The sequence below is a fragment of the Tachysurus vachellii genome, chromosome 9 (assembly GCF_030014155.1).
Source record: "Tachysurus vachellii isolate PV-2020 chromosome 9, HZAU_Pvac_v1, whole genome shotgun sequence".
Taxonomy (NCBI): domain Eukaryota; kingdom Metazoa; phylum Chordata; class Actinopteri; order Siluriformes; family Bagridae; genus Tachysurus; species Tachysurus vachellii.
Genome location: NC_083468.1, coordinates 19,293,872 through 19,314,542, shown reverse-complemented (window position 1 = coordinate 19,314,542; position 20,671 = coordinate 19,293,872). Strand labels below are relative to the sequence as shown.

At 36.9% G+C, this 20,671-nt stretch overlaps 1 protein-coding gene across 3 annotated transcripts in view; it reads right to left on the bottom strand.

Moving 5' to 3' along the window:
* Positions 1–20,671, bottom strand: part of tspan9a (tetraspanin 9a) — a 185,123-nt gene that overhangs the window by 95,655 nt on the left and 68,797 nt on the right. For 2 of the 3 annotated variants that reach the window (XM_060878123.1, XM_060878122.1), the window contains one exon: positions 14,515–14,597. The exons of the other annotated variant lie outside the window; for it this stretch is intronic. The gene's annotated coding sequence lies outside the window, so the exon portion shown is untranslated. The remainder of the gene's footprint in view (positions 1–14,514; positions 14,598–20,671) is intronic. 3 annotated transcript variants of the gene reach the window in all.

Here is a 20,671-nt window from a genome sequence, read left to right as displayed (position 1 = left end):
TGGTGTTACTGTTTCCTAAAAGAAAAAAAAAGAGGCTGTTCAGGCTGAAATAGTGTCTGGCAGAGACAAAGCTGGCTGAAGATGGACAAACCTATAAAAAAAAAATACGTTTGACAGTAAACGTTGTAAAAATTGCAGTGTACAAACAGTCGTTTCAGACAAAGCTTTACGCCTGAGTGCAGAAATACAACAATAACTCCTCTAGTGATATGTGACAACTGATGGTTGACTTAATCACATTCTTTAGACCCTGTGATGTTAATGTATTAGCAGGTTGAACATCTTGGAGATCTGAATGCAAGATGGCGTAGTTTTTCTTTTGTACTTTACTCGTGAAAAACATGCATTTAATCCATACAATAGGATTGACTTTAATGTAACTTCACCCACCTTTAAGTGCTAGAATCTGACAGAAAATGATCAGCAAAGGAACACTCTCATTCTTAGAACCAGATTGTTTAGAAAGCAGCACATTGTTCCTCTCAGTAGATTACGTATTCTTTTTGGACAATATATAAAGAAATTAAATAACCACCTGATGAGTAAGGGGGCACTGTGGCATGGTGGTTCACACATTTGCCTCACACCTCTATAGTTGGGAGGTTTGATTTCTGCCACTGTCATGTGTGCAGTGTTTACATGTGCTCTCTGTGCTTTGGGGTTTCCTCCCCTTGTCCAAACACATGATTAACATATTTAAATTGTCTGTAGTGTGTGAATGGGTTTGTGTCCTGCAATAAACTAGCATCCTGTACAGGATGTACCCTGCCTTGTGCCCTGAGTGTTTTGAAAATGTTTCCAGGTTCCCCACCACGCAGTGGGATAGCATTTAGCTAACGGATCACAAATGACTGAAGTCATTGGTGGATACTTCACTACCGAACATCTGAACACAGATTAACAAAGTAAAAAGAAAACTGAGAAGCATTTTAAATGCTGCAAGTACAACTAGATTTGTAAAGTTCGTCGCAACAAACTTTGATGTTGGCTTTGACGAGGCAAGTATTCACAAAGGCCGGTGCTTTTTGGAGGCAAGTGGACATAAAACTTGTGAAATCTAGTGGAGCGCTAGGGTGCCAAAATATTTGAGGAGAGTGGAGACGAGCATGTGACGTCATCCGAAGACCTGTGACGCAATTCCCCTCCTTGGGTTGAGTGTTTCCATATGTCACATGCCCATGTTGTGCAAATGTATTATTTTTACGTCACATCACGTGACGTCACGTGACGTCATCAGAATACCCGTGAGGAAGTTCCCCTCATTGTTCTGAGTGTTTTGATATGTCACATGTCCATGTTGTAAAAAGTTTTTTGATTTTGCATATTTTGGGGGCGGGGTTGCGGCACAACTGGAAGGCCAGTCAGTACACCAATATAAACGTTTGTTCAGAGTATCACCCTAAAGGAGCTGGCCGAGTTTGGTGTACAGAGTTCAAAAGCTTGCCGAGTCATAAACCTCCAAAGTTTATAATGGGAGTCGATGGGAAAAAAGGCCACTTTGAGACCCGGTACCGGAAGTACCGGAACTCGGATCGCTTAGAAAAGTAATAGCAACAAACTTCAGACAAGCGTCTACAACATATCTGAATTTGGTGCATGTGGCTCGAAAGCCCTAGGAGGAGTTACTCTTGATAATTTTTTGTCTAAGCTTAAATAGGAAAACAGAATGTTGGCTTCTACAAAGCCAACATAATTACCTCAGGTGAGAGACTGACGTGGATAAAATGGGATCTCATGTCAGGACTCTGCCCGGACTTTGGCCATGTGCCTTTTTGTTTATGTTCTGTGTTCACGTGTCTGCCCCGCCCTTGTCTTTTCCTCCCCGCCTCTGCACACCTGTCCCTCATGTCTGTTTATTATTTGTACAATTTATTTGAGCCGCGTTGCCTTGTGCAGCGCGGAATCCTGTTGTCTTCGTCTGGTTTTGTCTTTGTCCTGTTTAGTGGTCTTTTAGTTAATAAATCCTGTTTTTGTTAAGCTGTCCTGCATTTGGATCCGTTTTTACCCCCGCGTCCGTGACATCTCATGTCCCCATTGTCAGTGTATAATTCCTCAAAATTTAGCTGTAATGTTATATCAGTAGATAAAGTTATACATGTAAATGTATGCAGGATGTCTTTGAAACGAAATATTAAAATGCAATTTTCTCCTTTCTGCTCTTATCCAGATTTAAAAAATGCTAAAAGAAGCGTAAGACTGTGAAGGGTTTTCCCAGATTTTACACATTTACGTCTGTCAGCATAAAAGTTTAAGGGGTTTATGCTTTAATGCTTAGGGTATGAAGAGTTACTATAACTCTGCAGGTTTACAATGAATCTTCAATTCTACCAGGTTATGAGGGTCCCTCTGATGGACTCAATATTTCAGAATCCATACATTTTCAATGGGATTCAGGTCAGGAGTTAGGTTAGGCTATGCATGTACCTTTCTATGGTCATGTTTAAGGGTCATTTTCCTGTCCTCCATTTTCTTCTCAGATCAATTCTCTTGACCTATTATATTAAATTCTCCTCTAATACGTCCAGGTACATCACTTCTTTCATGATTCCTTTGATGACGTAATACCACAGCACTGTTTGCAGAGAAGGAACCCTACATTATGACGCTCCTACTTCTGTACTTCACTGAATCATACATTATGAAGCTCCTACCTCTGTACTTCACTGTGAGAATGGTGTTCTTGGGATTTTCCACACAACCCTTCTTTCCACAAATATGAAGAGCTGAATTATTGTCAGAGAGTTCTAGTTTTGTTTGGTCTGACCAGACCAAACAAACTCACTCACTCACTCACTCACTCACTCATTTTCTAACGCTTATCCGAACTACCTCGGGTCACAGGGAGCCTGTGCGTCATGATCTCAGGCGTCATCAGGCATCAAGGCAGGATACACACTGGACGGAGTGCCAACCAATCGCAGGGCACACACACTCTCATTCACTCACGCAATCACACACTACGGACAATTTTCCAGAGACGCCAATCAACCTACCGGGGGAGGAAACCAGAGTACCCGGAGGAAACCCCAGAGGCACGGGGAGAACATGCAAACTCCACACACACAAGGCGGAGGCAGGAATTGAACCCCCAAAGCTGGAGGTGTGAGGCAAACGTGCTAACCACTAAGCCACCGTGCCCCCCCTGACCAGACTATAGTGTTTGAAAACAGCTCTGATTAGTCAAAATGCTTTCAGGCATACATCATTGTGTTTTGTTAAGATAGAGCTTCTCTTTTACCTTCTTTATAATTAGACAGAGAGAGTTTAGTAAAATCTTGCATGGTACACATGTCCTGGGGATGAAAATTTGTGGCTCCATGAACTTTTCACCTGTATATCATCAAAGTTATAGTGGCAGATATGTTTCAGGTCTTTGGCTTTTTAGCCGTTTCCATTCTAGTGTTGTTTCTTAACTCTTTAGGAAACTCCTTCAGCTTTGCATGACGTTTTCCTGACCACAGGCAACGTCATTATAATGACACCAGAATACTTTTTTCAAGCATATATAACTATTTCATTATTAGAACATTATTAGAAATAGAACAGCCATTATATAGGGCTGTCATAAATACTTAATAAGCACTGAATTTGTATGATGTGTGCTACACATTTTTTACCCGGAGGTGCTGGTTTCTGGTTTGTCATGTTGGCTCAATATTCTGCCAACATCAGTATTCAAATGAGTCCATTAACTTGATTTACCCCCTTTTTAGGTTAATTAGGCTGGACTGACTTGAGGTGTAAGATTTCTGCTGGGGAAATTAATTAAAAATGTCAGTTGTGTATGTGTATTTTGGAGGAAAAATAAAAATAAACCTGCCACCCATTAACTGATATTTAATATTTGGTAACATTTTGGGCACAATCTAATGCAAACCAGAATAAATATGAATACATACTACACATTAAAAAAACAAGATGCATAGTAATATAGAGAAGTGATTAAAATCTCTGTGAAACTGAACACCTGCCCTTCCATCAGCAGACAGATGCCAAGCAAATGATTGACTCAGTCATTAATGAGAACCAAAAAAAAAAGTGCAATCATAAATAAAGTGCAAATACAATATCCATAGCTCAAGCTGCACCACCGATGCTGAAGTCATCTGCAGTTTAATATCAAAGGTACGAGGTGTGGGATGGTGGAATTGTATCATTTTATGGTTAGTTGATATCATCAATCACATGGCATGTTCACATTCATCTTTAAAACGGTCCTCAGCCCAGAATCTGCTCATGTGACCTGTTCTGGCAGCCTGCTGACTTTAACTATCGCTCACGGCATGAGATTTTGCATTCATACAGTAAGTCAGTCTGTGTACACATGTGAAATTAGAAAATGAGAACCTGAGATGAATGAGAGACCAAGCTGGTATTCAGAATGAGAGCCCCTATTGTTAGGAGGCTGCAGGAATCCCAATGATGCAACAGCCATTCGTGGCTGAGAGTACAATGAAGAACAAATGGTGAGAGGGATGAGATGCTCTCTCCCCTGTCAGTCAGCATGACACTAATCAGTTACAAGAGTCAACGAGGCCCTTTTGCTATCATAGGCAAAATGATTAAACTGGAAAAAAATCAGGAAACAACCCAAAAGGAAGAAATGAAGAAAATGAGAAGCTGAGATTTGTATTCATGGTGGGTTTACCCTTCTTTCACACACACACATATACACACACACATACACACACATACTGTAGCTTTTTTTTGCATGTGCAAATTCAAAGCTTTCAAAATTACAAAGTGTAATGCTGCTCTTATATAGTAAGATTATATTTGATAAAAATGAGAAGTACGTCAACACAAATCCTGCCGCAACTTACATAATACATCTAGATAGAGGAATAATGCCAAATTTGTTGTGGTTGATCTCTAGCGCATGCATCTGTAGAATAATGCGATGTTGCAGTGTTCATTTGGACAGTTAATTTTCTTTAAAATTTAAAATTTCTGATTTTTCATAGCCATAATTAATAATTACTTTATTCTTTGATTTTGTCTTAAACTCAGCAGACGTTGATCACCACAGGATCACCAAGTTTTTTTTAAAAATCTTTTTTTCCCGATGCAACACCAGATGGCTTTAGAGAACAAAAGAGCTTGCTAAGCTGTTCTCCTATAATGCAGCTATGTCTCTGACATGTCTCGGACATGCTGTAATGCTCCTTTATTGGGCAAATAATTCAATGATTCTGGTGAGTACATTTATTAATCTGCATACACTTGATAAACAAAATTAATATGAGTTAATCTGGTGTTATTTTGTATACTTCACTTTTGTCCAGTTGATTGTTTCAGAAATTTTATTTTGTTTTTATTTGTTATGGGAAATGTCATAACGTTCATTCCTTCCTTCCTTAAATCCGTCCGTCCGTCCGTCATTCATTCCTTCATTCTGCCCTTTCCTTCCTTTATTCATTCAAACCATCAATCATTCATTCCATCATAATTCCTTCAATCATTTATTCATTCATTTTGCAGTGGCTTTGAAAACTATCCCGGAAAGTCTAGACACACAGACACACACACAGACACACACACACACACACACACACACACACACACACACACACACACACACACACACACACACACACACACACACACAGGATTGTTTAATCCTCCTCTACTAAATAAGCCCTAGTCATTACCTCAGGCAAGAATATCATTATTGTATCCTGCAAAACTGCAAAAATATTTCTGTCAATAAAAGTGTAAATCATAGCAGATCATAGCATAATTCAAATTTAAAATCATGACCATTCTCCTCAAACATCAATCTGCAAGAAAATGTAAATAGGTACATTTTACTGTGTCACACCAGAGCTTTTTATATATATACACACATATATAAACATATTTATTTCCATTTATTTACATTTTCTTACAGATTTATAAACAAATATGTGCAGTTTTACAAAAAAATGTATTATCATATCTTCTAAGAAAAATGCTGCATATTTTGAACTAGAGCTGTTGAATGCCCTTGAAAATATTTGACATACTTTTGCAAAAATACATTCCAGCCAAAGATGGAGTTCACCTCTCCTGAGAGAATTTCAACTGAACAAGTTTTACGTTGGTGTCAGACTGATTGTGGTAATCATTCCTTTGCCCCAGATTAATGTACGTACTCTAATGATACTACAGATAGAAACTGTTACTAGCATTGGTACAATTTATTCCTTCCACACAATTATTACAGAAAAATGATGCAAAACAGTAAGTAGGAAAACTGAAGAGTGTGTAAAAGTTCATAGAGTCTTCTATCTATCTATCTATCTATCTATCTATCTATCTATCTATCTATCTATCTATCTATCTATCTATCTTTCTACCTACATACCTACCTAACTACCTACCTAACTACCTACCTACCTACCTATATACCATGCTCATTTCCTCCTGTATAGCAACAGAGAAGCAGCAGGAAAAAGAAAACAGTAGCATGCTGCAGTCTTGGAAAACACTGTGTTTTCACTGCATAATTTTTTTCAGAGCTTCCACTGCAGCTGCAGACCATCCAGAGCCTTCTACATCATCATTAGATGAGGCTCCTAGTCTCACCATCCATAAGCAATTAAAGCTGTTAAGAGTGAATTAAGGTCTTGGATTTTTTGAGAGAAGAGCGGCTTCGCATGGATAACCTATAAAGCAACAGATTAAAGCTCGACATGGCTGACCAAACTTGTGAGCGATGCCTAGTTATCCTTTCGGCTCTACGCATTGAGGCTTTGATCACATATTACGACTGATGAAGGTGGGGAGAAAAGGGGGGGTGTAAAGTCTGACTGAAAAAAAAGGTACTGCATAAATATGGTGAACATGTAAGTGGGAGAAATGAGCTAGTAGACCTCTTAATTAATTAATTTGAATGATTAAAGAAAGACTGTGTCGCTTTCTGTATTGGCTTAATTCATCAATGGCTATTAACTAAATCCGGGAAGAAATAACTGGAAATACGTCAAGGTACCTTGGCATTGGACTGCCGCCAGCATGATTTACACACTCGTACACACTCAGAAATGCTTCAGAACTGCATTTACATCTGATTTAGATTTGTACAATATTAAAAATTCTACAACACATAAGGATTTTGATTATTCGAGCTGAACATTAAACATTTTACCGTTTGGGGGTTTTCGATAAAACCGAAACAATGTAATGATTTTATCACTGCCACAATATCCTATGATGTTTACACTGATTGTATTAACAGACCATTACATAGCATTACATGCCATTACATATTTCACACAAGAGCCGTGTATTTTAGCATCAGAGTACACAAGTTACTGAGTTACTACTCGAAAAACTGAAACCGAAATAGAGCAGTCTTCTTATCTCTTCTTAATAAAATAGAAGATCATTGACATGTTCATCTGAAATCACTTGTTTTTATACATTCTTAACTGGCACTGGCTAGAAGCCCCGCCCCAGATCCTTTAATATGTAAGAGTGCAATTAGTATAAATTATATAAAACACCATAAATACTCTGCTTAAAAGAAAAAAAAAACAATGTATTAAAGCACTTTACAACAATGTATTAAAATTCCAAACATTTTGAACTACTTTATGTCTAAAAGCGGATAAATTGTGCAAGCAAAACGTTGTCGGTAATTTACAGAGAATTACAGAGAGAAAGTGACATGCAAAATTATTATTGACAGCATCGGCAAATTCTGATCTCTAAACAGACTCATGGAGAACTGGAACTAAATTTTGTCTCATGTACATGATAAACTTTTTTACAGTCTCGATTTAAATGCTTTTCTCACTGAAGATGTGAGCAAGCTGAGAATATCTAATATGATAACCACTTTGCCCATGTTATATGTCATAATGTTAAGAAATGTTTTTAATCATTTTGAGATATTGAGAAAACTCCCGATTATTAATACCTTGTGATTAATATACTTTACTCTCCATCTCGCTGTAATTGATCACAAATGTAACACACGGTCTAATTCATCTGTATGTGAGCTTGTCGGCCTTGAAGAGGAGTTTAGTAAAGTTTAGCAAATAGCAATCGGTTACTACAATTAATCTTTATGCACTATTAGGTAAAACTGCATATTCATTAAGTCAAACACGGCAATAGATGTAATCTTTCACAGACTCTGTTATTAAAACAGATTGTATATATTTTGCTGGTGATGTGTAGGGTGTACTTATTTTTGCACACACACAAACACACACACACACACACTTTAGTAAATTAGTAAATCAGTGCTTTGTGTTACTTTTGAACTTCATGAATATATTGTACTAAAATTATAATTTTATAATAATATTATATATATATTATTATATTATATATAATAATATTATATTAAAATTATATTTGTATTTATTTTTTTTTTTTTATAAACTAAACCCTATATAGTTCTTATGCACACCTGCATTCATTTTTGCATCATTCAGGTTACGTATGCATATTAGTTTTCAGCTGTGCATTTTGTACTTGGCTCACCGTAAGAGTAAATGTAAGTGTAATATACCAAGCTAAAAATTAGAATAAAAATGAATGGCAAAACCTGGTACTAAACACAGAGAGCTATGACATTTGGAGAAAATCAATCATCCAAAAGCAAGAGCTACAAAAATACGATTTGGAAACTGGAGAGCTTCAAAAGTAAACACACATACTGTATATGTGAAGGAAGCTGTTTTTGAAAGACGCGTCTTAGAAAAACACATTTTTCAATAAGAAAGCTGAAACTAGACTATTGACATGAAGACTGATATTTATCTACTAGAGTAAACGACTACTGTGCTTTCCTACAAATAAAACAGGTGTCTGCTTTCCAGTCACAAATATGAACAAAGTCCATAGCCATGGCCAATGAACAACTATTTAAATCTCATAAAAACATCACACACTCTGGGATGTTTAGGTCTTCCTGCAGCCTAATAATCTGATTGACAAAATGAATTTTTATTACAGCAAAAGTTTATCTATTTATTAATGAGATCAATGTAAAAATAACTGTTAAACCTTGAACCCTTTTAACCAGTACACTGCCTTTCAGTGCAAACAGCAGAATGGAAATAAGACCTTTAGCACAAATCAGACACTTTAAACAAACCAAATATTTTATCACAAGTCTCACATAAAATTAGTCAAGACATTGTTTTAGTGTTACACACTTTCTCTTTGTTGGGATAGGTTGAAGGTGATAGCTTCAAATTTGAGATGCTTATGAACAAGCACTTGGGGCATCTCAGAAAGCAGGAATGAGTGTGATATCATATTTTAATAAAAACATTATATATATTTTTTAATTGCCCATAAGTAAAAACAGAAAATCCTTTAAAAAAAAAAAGAAAATATAGAAAGTTCTAACTGTCTATTGCATACTGCATGAGACATAAATTCCTTTTTTTGTCCTCAGGGAAATTTCGATTCAAACCACCACTTCTAACATTTTGAATCATTCCCGTTATTTTAAATGTGTTTAGATGGCAGTTCATGCTGACTAATATGCTGCTACATTTCTTTTCCGGTGAGGGAGCAAAGGATAAATTTTATTTGAAAGACATTTTAAAAACTCAGGTTTGAAATGAAAAGGTTTGGTCATCTTGCTTATACGGTGAAGCAGAATAAAGCAGCACATGGATGCTTCTTCGGGCCCGTTGTTTAATAAGACATCTGGAGTGCAGATATTTTTACATTCCTTCATAATTCAGACGTGTGATAATGTATAAAGGCCTAGCAATAACTGATTAATATGCATTGCATTTTTATTCACATCATTCAGCAACTTCTGCTGAGGTTTAGTAATAAAAAAATATTAGACTTGATATTTTAATTATGGGTGTTGAACTGGGAGAGTAAAAAAAAAAAATCATCCACGATAGATAGATAGATAGATAGATAGATAGATAGATAGATAGATAGATAGATAGATAGATAGATAGATAGACTGTGATGTTATAAATATATCAATAATGGCCTGGTGCTGCAGACGTGGATGGCAGATGGTACAACAATGTGTTTCCTCAGATGTTGAGACATTGGTGACACGCTCTTAATTTGCTCTCATATATCACACTTTATTTTACACTGACTAAATGATGAGGTCTGTGAATTCTTCTTCTCCACAATATGAATGCCGTTTATAACTGTGTGATCTGTTATTATCACCAATAAACAAAGGCGGGTGTGTGATTTATTCAGGGCGTTGTCAAGATATGGATCAATATACAAATCTCAAGACAAAATGAGGGTTTTTAAAATCTCTCTCACACATACACACACATGCACACACTTCAGCAAATGCTACACAAATGGCTAAAATAATCAGTATTTATTAGCTTTTATTTTTCGGCTCATTGGCATTTCTCGAATTTACTGGTGTCTGGGTTTTTGAGTTATGTTACTTCTGCTAGAATTTAGCAGAAGTAATGAGTAGCCTATAAGCGTATATGATGCTGTTCTTGAATGTTTTTTTAATTATATGCAGGAATAAGACACATAATCAGAGTTACTGCATTCATAAGCAGCAGAAGCAGCAGGTAGTTCTGATTACAGCATTCATGGCAAACTCATTTCAATACTTAATGGTGCAGAGAGCATGTCCTTTAAAGTTGTTTTGAGAGTAAGAAACAATTCAGACTGTCTCCCTCATCTCCAGCATCACTAAGTGAAAAGATATGACATGTTAAAGCATAAGAGATCCATGTTGCTAACATGAGCTATCTCTTCTTTAAAATCATCACTAAATCTTCACCAAATCTATTTAAGCATGCATTTAAATTTTTTTTAAATTGACTCCCAATTTAGGCACATGATCACATGAGCTCTTGAATTTATTTGGACTGATTATTCTTTTGGATCATGGTGGTCTTAATATACAGCATAACTTCTATGAACATGTTGTTCTTTCAGCTGCTCCCTGTTCAGGGTCGCCACAGCGGATCATCTGGTCCACATGGTTGATTTGGCAAATGTTTTACACCAAATGCCCTTCCTGACGCAACCCTCCTATTTTTATCCAGGCTAGGGACCAGCACTAAGAGTCAGCTCTTCAGTGGCTGAGTTTGCTCGCTGCCTGGGAATCGAACCCAGCCGTAGTAATCAAAGCAGGGGATCCTGCCGCTGGATCACTAGGAGGCTCTGTGACCATCTAAACTATGAAAATGAAAGTAGTTATTTGAATTCTTTTTTTTTTACCAGAAGCCAAAAATGGTTTTCTTTCCCAGTTGTTTTGGGGGACTCCAACCTTTCTCTGCTGATCAAACACCTCAACATATAACTCTTAAATAGCTTCACTATGCACATCTTATACAGTAGTTTTTTCACATGCCTCTGAGATTATAAGGATTATGAGGTTTAAATAATGTGAGATTTTCTCCTCCCCCAAGTTCTGTGTGCTGTTTATGCAATTATATTCACTCGCTCTAATTATGACTCTCTGCATGTAGCGTCTAATAAAATATGTTGAGCTATATCATAAAAGTTGGCATTTTTATAACTGCTAGTACTCATATTAATCTACTTCCGTGCATGTCTTTATCGAGGGTGCTATTCAGTGACCCACTGCAATTACTACTCATTTCAAGCATGAATTCACAGTGCATCGAACACTGGTGGAATGACTGTAATCAGACTACACATGCCTTAGGACGGGGTGTACACTGTGTGATGCACAGTGAGATCTTTTGAGATCTTGAATGGTTTTACATTTCTGGACAGAAGTGTTAAAAATTGCTGGTGCCCATGAATGATGGAGTTGCTTTTTTTTGCATATCAAAAAATAAAATTAAATAAATTTAAATCAAATTAAATACAATAAACAAACAAACAAATAAACAAACAAACAAATAAATAAATGTGTTGGTTGCTTGAATTTGTTGTAAGATGTTAGCTGAGCCAATACTGCATTTTTATTTCATGCTGACCAACCAGCAAGTGTTGATGCTGATGCAAATCCAGTATTATCCTGATATTATCCTACAGTATGTTTGTTTGGGACAGTGGTGTCTCATGTGGTAAAGGCTCTGGGTTGTCTGGGTTGTTGTATCAGACTTCCAGATAGTGTGTTGTAAATCAAAGGTGTTCACTTCTAACTGTAGATGTAGATTGTAGCTGCAGTTATGTGTCACATATTTAGCCACATATTCAGACTTAAAGGATTTGAAGCCTCTTTTATAAACATCCCACCACATCTTGAACAGGTTGTTTGGAAAAACAAAATCCCTCTGGAATTGGTGCAAGGTGGCAGTTATGTGACAGGCAATTTCATCAAAAATGTTTTAAATGTTTAGAAATCCTCCACATTTGAAAAACATCTCTTGTTAACTTCTTTCGGGTTTTCCATATTTAGTTAGTTTAGCACTAAGCTTAGATTTGGCGTGGGTGTGGGTGTGGTGTATCGACTGATAATAGCTATTGTGAGAATCAATCAAGCACTTCACCATGCGATTACTTTGACTCCTGGCTTCAAAAGGAGATACAATGTCTATACAGCTCTCAAGCCATTTACTGGGGACTTAATGGGTACTTCTGACATCACTTTTGTTTTTGCTCATTTCCAGACACAGAGAGAGAGAGAGAGAGAGAGAGAGAGAGAGAGAGAGAGAGAGAGAGAGAGAGAGAGAGAGAGAGAGAGAGAGAGAGATCAATGAGCTACAGCAGTTCACACAAGGTAAATTGGCTGAAGTGATGTAAAGGAAGGTCCACTCCACTCATTCATGGAAGACTGAAAAATGACAGCTTGCGGTAACTGGACATCTACTCCACTCCACTGGACCTTTTCAGTGCCCATCAACCTTTCTCCCCTTAACATGCACCCCTTCCATGCCAAAAGGCACATCTCCTTCCATGAGTCACCAGTTATCCACCTTTCACCTTAAATACATTCCATCAAGGTCTACTTTAGCAACTTTAAATACAGTACTGCTACAAAGAAGTCACATCCAGAGCAACACACCAACAGCTGCATTGTTCTCTTTGGAAGGATTGTCTATTGTCTATTGTCTATTAGCATTGTACAACTCTCATTTATTTGGAAAGCCCAATAAAAGTAGCATTTAGCTCAGTATTATAATTAATTACTAGCTTTTGAGTCCAAACAAGTATGAATTTGTGTGGGCACTAGTGCAAGTACAACCACTTTCAGAATAACTGAAAAAAAAAAAATATATATTTATATATATATATATATATATATATATATATATATATATATATATATATATATATATATATATATATAAACAATATTATACAAAATGGACCTCATTGTCAAGCTGGGTACAAAAGAATTTATGTGTAAATCTGTAACCTGCCAATTATAAAAAAACAGTCATTCAATTAGGAAAAAAAAACCTGATGGTTGATCTGCATTAATGAAATAGTAGCACATTTTTTTAACCCACAGGAACCTAGCACTGGACATAAAATCTACATAAACTTAAAAAAATACCGTTAATATCAGTTAATCTAGGCCATAATTTTAAAGTTGCAAAAGTATAAACCAGTTGAATATTTGCCAGGAAGAATTTGCATAAGGACATTATTTGATGCTCATTTTCTTGAAATGGTGCCAATAACTCTGGAGTGAATTGCATAATTTTATTTTATTCCCGGACAGCTGAACTCTCTTCAACCCACTCGCATTGGCCTCTCAACATTAGAGGCATCCGAGGAAATGGAAGAACATCATCGAGCTCCTTGAAATGCAAAAAACATGCTGTGAGCAGCAGTAGCTGAATGAGGCCAAGGGAAGAGCTTGCTGTGCCTTTTAGAAACCTCCATCTTATACCAGCACATACAGGCTCCCAAAAGATCATGCAGCGGGCCTGAGGCACATCATTTATTTAGCATCTCTGCTTTCCTCTGGCGAGCCAAAACCCACCAGACAAAAGCGTCAGAATTAACATGCAGCGTCTTCTGTCTCACGGTGCTCGACTTAAGGATTTATGTAATAAAAACTGAATGCATTTCTAGCAGCAGAGAGAATAGGCTCAAGATGCTCAATCACCTTGAACAACACTTCAAAAGAACAGCAAGGGAATACGTAAGTATGTAGTGGTGCCACCTCCTGGCTGCTCGCCATTAAGAATGAAGTGTCGTAAAACAGCACAGAGAGTAATGAAACATCTGCATTCACCCTCACAAAAACCAACAAACTGGTGTGTGTGTGTGTGTGTGTGTGTGTGTGATGACTTCAAAAATGGAGAGCGCAATGGAGTGGCATGTGGAGAAAGAGCAATGAAGAAGTGATGAAAGATTAGAACGTTTCACTGCAGTGGCAGAAAATGAAAGCTATCAAATGCAGGCAGATTCATCCATCTCCAGCTCACCTCATCAGTTTGCCTGAGTTCAGTCCTCTGCACAGCAGGATGGAGCGAATAAGGAAGGAACAGAAAAACCAAGCTTCAGGTCTGCATTGAAAAAGCTGAACCTGATTCTGTTTAAAAAAATCTAAACAAGGTTAAAGTTCTACTTATTTGCCCATTAGTAATGAAAAATGTGTGCTTCCCACCTACTACAATTCTAATTTACCTTATTTTCACGTTAATGGGCTGCCAGCCAAGGATCGAGCTGCTATTCTTACTCGGTCTTCAGGATTCACTCAGCCTCTTCTCCTAAGAAAAGCAGAGAAGGAAAAATCAATTTCTCCTTTAAAAGTACTGACTTTTAATTGTCTCTTCTGAACTGATAATATTGTGCACATGTGGAGCTGAAAACATTTGTCTACTTTCATATTGCACTCTCATCCTGTGTGTGTGTGTGTCTGTGTTCTAGCTTTTAAGTCATCACCTCTGACACTATGTAGGAGGGTCATAACCAAGGCCCTACATTCTACTTAGCCTTCAGCTTGATTATCTGCAAGATGCAGCCAATCTCTCTCTCTCTGTCTCTCTCTCTCTCTCTCTTTCTCTCTCTCTAAGGTACTGACCTGAGGCGAACCTGGGAATGACTTATTCTGCAATTAACATTATCAATATTTTCTCAATCTGACTTTCTTTTGGATAGAGAAAAGAGAATTCTGGCAGATCAGCATGTAATGAATTAGTGCATTAAGAATGATCTTATTAAAATCACAAAGCAATTAAAGCATGATACAGTAATGACAGACTCGGATCAATTCAATCTTCTAGTAAAGAAATGTTCCACTTCAGGGTAAATCGTATGCTTAAAATGAACAGATTATCAGTGCTGATGAACTGGGTGGGAAGAAAGGCGAGAGCCAGTGAACAGATGTGTTGCCTTCGATGAGATGGATTGGACTTCTGAGAACTCGTTTCTCTCTCTCTCTCTCTCTCTCTCTCTCACAGTTACGGTCAATACAGAGTAAATAGAGGAAAATGAGATTGTGGAAAATAGATATACAGGTTTACTCAAATGCAATGACCAGAGAAGAATATATACTAAAATGATGTGATATTTGAACATCCCATCTTTTGAATAGATTTAGTCACTATTTGCTGTTATAATAACATCTACTGTTTTAGGAAAACTTTCTGCTAGAGTTTGGCATGTGGCTGTCGGGAGTTGTGTTCCTTCTGCCACAAGAGCATTAGTGAGGTCAGACGCTGATATTAAGAGGGCGAGGAGGCTGGTATACAGTTCATTCGAGTTAATCATAAAGGTGTTTCGGGAGGTTGAGGTCAGGCACCTGTTCAGGACACTCCAGTTCTCCCACTCCAACCTTATGTCTCCAAAAATATGTCTTAATGGTCCCTTCTTTGTGCTGCACTGTCATGCTGGAACAGGTTTGGGCTTCTTAGTTCTTAGTATGCTACAGCAAACAAAGACATCCTACAAAATTGCATCCTTCCAATTTTGTGGCAACAAAGATTTTAATTATGGTTGTGGTGCCCACTTGTTCCATCAAAATAATAATGATTCTAATAAATGTGTCATATAATTTCTCTAGCATACAGTAAAGTTGATGTTTGGATCCGGTCATGTGACCAACTGAATGCCGCACATGCTAAGCTTATCGTTTGGATACATCAATTAATTGAACTTGAACATAAATCTATTCTTGCGGTCCACTATAATAATCCAAGCACTCGTTCACTGTCATTCAGATTTAATTCACTGGATAAAAGACCACCTCAGTGACTGCAGTCTGTGCCAGAAAACACTGTTAATTCTCTGGCAGGATCACTTAATGGAAAACTATTAGCAGCATAGACCAGCTAAATGAGAATAAATGAAATAAGTCAACATCTTTTTCTGTTAAAGCCATAGCCTTTTTTTTTCTAAGCACCTATCAAGCTGGGACCATTTCTCGGCCGAGTGCTTTGGCGTGTTGAGGGTCACTGCGTTTGTCAACAGCAAGGTCGAGAGCACTTCTTCCAGCAGCTTGAGCTCAATGCACTGGCTGTGGGGTGCTGACTAAGCACGTTCATTCACCATCATTATTACTGGCACTTAGTTGGCCACAAGTGACCTGTTTGAATTACTTGAAGTCCACTGGGTTAGAACATTTTAAATATTTCAGTTAAGTAAGATAAGGGCTGCACTGAAGTGTTTTGCAGTAAAATTCTTAATCGCTTGTCTTAGTTAAGCGTCATAGTTCAAAATACTTGATTACTTAAAGGTGTAAAGAAGTGAAATCATCTTTTATTGGGCTTCCATTTTAGAATTAAATATACATTTGGAGTTTTGAAAGCTAATACTAAGACATTTACCAAGCCAGATGTCTATATAAACTGATCATCTGAACAATAAGGTGAAAACTTAACACCCCCCCCCACACACACACACACACACACACACAAGCCAGATGAAACATCATAGAGCAAACAAGTACCTGTTATTTTTATTTTTTGAGATACCAAAATGTGCTAGATAAATGATTGAAGTGGCACTCTGTTAGTACTGCTGATGTAATTCCCAAGTTCCTCTGCATTCTGGGATGTGGTCTAACATCCTCAGCTGTTCTTGCCCTTTTAAAGCCAACGATGCCCTAGTTTTTATTGAGTAAACTAAGCCCACAGACATATTACAATGAAAAGCAAAGATCACGGAATTGAATTATCCAGGACACCTGCTAAAAGCTAAAAAATATAATTCATTCTCAACTGTCTAATATACAGGCTGTTCAAGCCTTATATGAAGCAGAAGTAGACTGAATGTAACCTTTAGAAAATACATTTATTAAGAGAGACCATTTATGTTTCTATTTAATAGGGCTGAATACATACAACATAATACAAAATAATCATGTCACTTCTAGTTAATGCTTAGAAAACACACAGCCAGGAATTATATTAAAAGATATCATATGATGTTTAAACACAACGTATAAAAGCTAAAAAAAACAAAAAAAAACAAACAAGCTTGCTGTCGTAAGCTGTTTTTGCACTTTGTCAGACAAGTTCCTTTCACACGGCTCTCCCTGACACAGTTTTCCGAGTGTGACAGCAGCGTTTGCATTCATGCATTTTTCCCAATGGCTGAAGAAAAAAAAACATGCATCAAAGTAAAGACTTGTCTGCTCCAAGGCAAAAAGGCATTGTGGTAAACACTCTGCTCTGACAATTAGAACTGCTTACAGTTTTGGGCAAAAACATAAAAAATGTTCCTCGTGGCACAGAATGTTTTTTTTTATTACTGCATCAGAAGTCAGGATTCTTTATGTGAAAAACATGGAAATAATGGTATAATGAATAAAAGTGTCTGATATTACATAAAGTGTAATGTAATTGGATTGATGTACGTACATCCATCTTCAGTAAAACTTCTAAACTAGTCATCTGGTGGTTGTAGGTTGGTGGTGGATCAGAAGCCTCTCTTGTGTGTGAGACTTATTTAGAATACCTACTGTGCATCTGTCCATATTAGGCCACCATACACATGTACAATCACAAATTCTTTTAGTTTATCCAAGTGAAACATATATACCATATACCCACACAATGGGTTTGGTAAAAACAAAAAAACAACAAAAAATAAAAAACCCACCACACATTTGTTTTTATTGTAAACGGATCATTTTCTCTGCCCCCATTAGAGTTAGCTCAAAATACCTAATTACTTAAATGTGTAAAGAAGTGAAACATCTCTTCTTTGGCTTCCGTCTTTAAATTTTTAATTTACATTTTTTATTTTTATTTTACTGAAATAAGACATAAGTCACAACACACCACATGAACCATTATAAAACAATTGTGCATCTGTTTTTTCCACTTTAATTTAGAGTCGGCTATTAAAAAGTTGCTAGATAAATAAATGCTTTCCAGCAATGCTGATGTAATTCCCAAGCTCCCAAGATCTACATCCTGAGATGTATTCTAACATCCTAAGCTGTTCTTGCTGTTTTTGGGGAAAATAGGAAAAAAAACAGAAGGAAACAAATGTTGACAAGGGAATGGGGAAAGAAAGTAAGTTCTCCAGTAGGATTCGAATCTAAGGCCATGTTCCAGCTGCTTGTTAAACTTGGACAAAGCCCTTAAACACCAATAGCAATTTTATATGGCAATTTAGTAGGTCATTTTTAGTCGAATTAAATCTTATAGAATCATAATTAAATTCACTGACATTTTAAGTAATGCACACACACACACCTCTGCCACCACTAATTAAACACAAATCCTGAACTTTGTGAGTATTGTATAGATGCCAAGGCCATTGCACAGCTGAATTTCCACAGGACCTTGTGGCTGAGTTGTAATTTATCTGCAAGGTGCTATGCTTTACATTTTGATGAATACACTGCTGTGTGACACCAGATACATTTTAAGGGCAGTGAAGCATGGTGCTGTGTACTGAATGTGCAATGTGGAGATTGGTCTAACACAAACATTATACATATAAATCAGCACAGAGGCAGACAGCACATACATGACTTTACGTTGAAAGATGAAAAGAAAGGACGGGACGTTCATTTGTTTAACTTCCAGGTTAAAAGACACAGAGTTCATGCAAGGAAAAGCTTTGTAAGTTGTGAAGATATGAAAAGTGTGTAACACTATCTAAAGGAAACTTACTGTAATGTAGTCAGGAAAAAATATACACAGGTTTGTTATTACAGTGTTGTTGCAATTCCATGTGTATTTATGAAATCATACATAAAGTAAATTAATCTTGTACTTTAATTTAAAGCCAAGAAATATATACTATTTCAGTGGCATGCCTAGGGGTCAGAATCCTTAGGCACCCGATGATTCAGGCTGTCACAGTGCAACTGCATTACAATTGTGGTGCATTTCATGTCTACACAAAATAACCTAGGGTTAGGTTTAGTAAACCATAAAAATACTTTATTTACACACCTGATTATGGAGCTCTGTGCGTTGATGAAAAAAAGAAATCTAGATCCATCTTAGAATCATCATTATAGGCATTTACAAAATAATAAAAAAATGACTCCAATCAATCCATACATAACTAGACAGACAAAGATTTTTTAGTGTTCTAGTTAACATCACATGTAAGTATTTTAAATACTGTAACATCTACACCATTATGTTTCTCTGAAATATCAGATGTAAGTGTGCTACAAAAGTGAGTCATCGTGATGTTCCAACATAAATCATAAATCATATTCTTAAAATATAAGGTATTGTGTCAGCTATAATGTCAATGTATATCAATGTTAGGTAAAAGTTTACAGATTGCTTTTGTCAGTTAAAATGTATTGTGTAATCTAACCTTATTCTAAGTGTTACAAAAACATTTTGCTGAATGTGACTGCTAAAAAGAATATGTGTCTGGAGACATTCGTTTAAAACCTTGGCAGTGACAAGAGAAAATGAGAGCTATGCTACTCCCAAAAGCTTCTAAAACCAAATCCAATTTCCTGTATGCTTAAAATCCAAAAAAGTGACACTATATTGAAGGACGGCGAAGGCTATCATGTGTAGTTTTCAAACTGCTGCTCAAGCGATGTCAGGGATCTGTTTAATACACTCAGAGGAATACGCTATCCACCAACTTCCGCATGCATGGGCTCATAGACATCCATAATTAGCTATTGTTGCTCTGATTGATATGGGATAGACAGTATGTCACCCCTCCCTCCATGAGAGCACGGCCAATTTTGCTTTCTTGGACACCCAGCCAGATAATGTTGACCTATTTTCAATCACTACCACTTATAGATCTCTGCTTCTATAAAGCAGTGGTCTGATTTAAATATCGACCAAAAAAAAGTAATAGCTACATTAACAATGTTTTCAGTAGAAATACATCAACATTCAGACTCAACATTCAGAGAAATGTAAAAAATACTGCATTTACTGTACATGTACGAAAGAATGAAATATTGTCTCTTAAACTCTAATACTGAAATATAAAGCAAACCTTCCACCACTTTCCGCCCATAATCCTAATCTCTACATTGAAAATCCTCCTGTGCAACATTAATGTCATAATGCAGCTAATCTTCTTTTCCTCTCTGATCAGCATTAGGTAAAAAGCAATCTCAGGTTAGCATATCTCATGCTGTAACTCTTCTCTTATTCTCTAAACTTTGGCACTTTTCTAATACTTGGACCTGCCTCCCTTATTCTTCTTTCAGCTGCTCTCTATCCTCTTCTCTCAGCACCGCTCATCCATTTCTTTTTAGTCCTCTGGCTACCTCCTTTACAAGATCCATCATATCCTATAATCCCCACGCTGCTCTAATCTTTATGTTAAAACCATAAAGCCTGCCAGACTGTACTGCATTCTGGCTTACACCATTGCCCAGACCAGCTGCTTG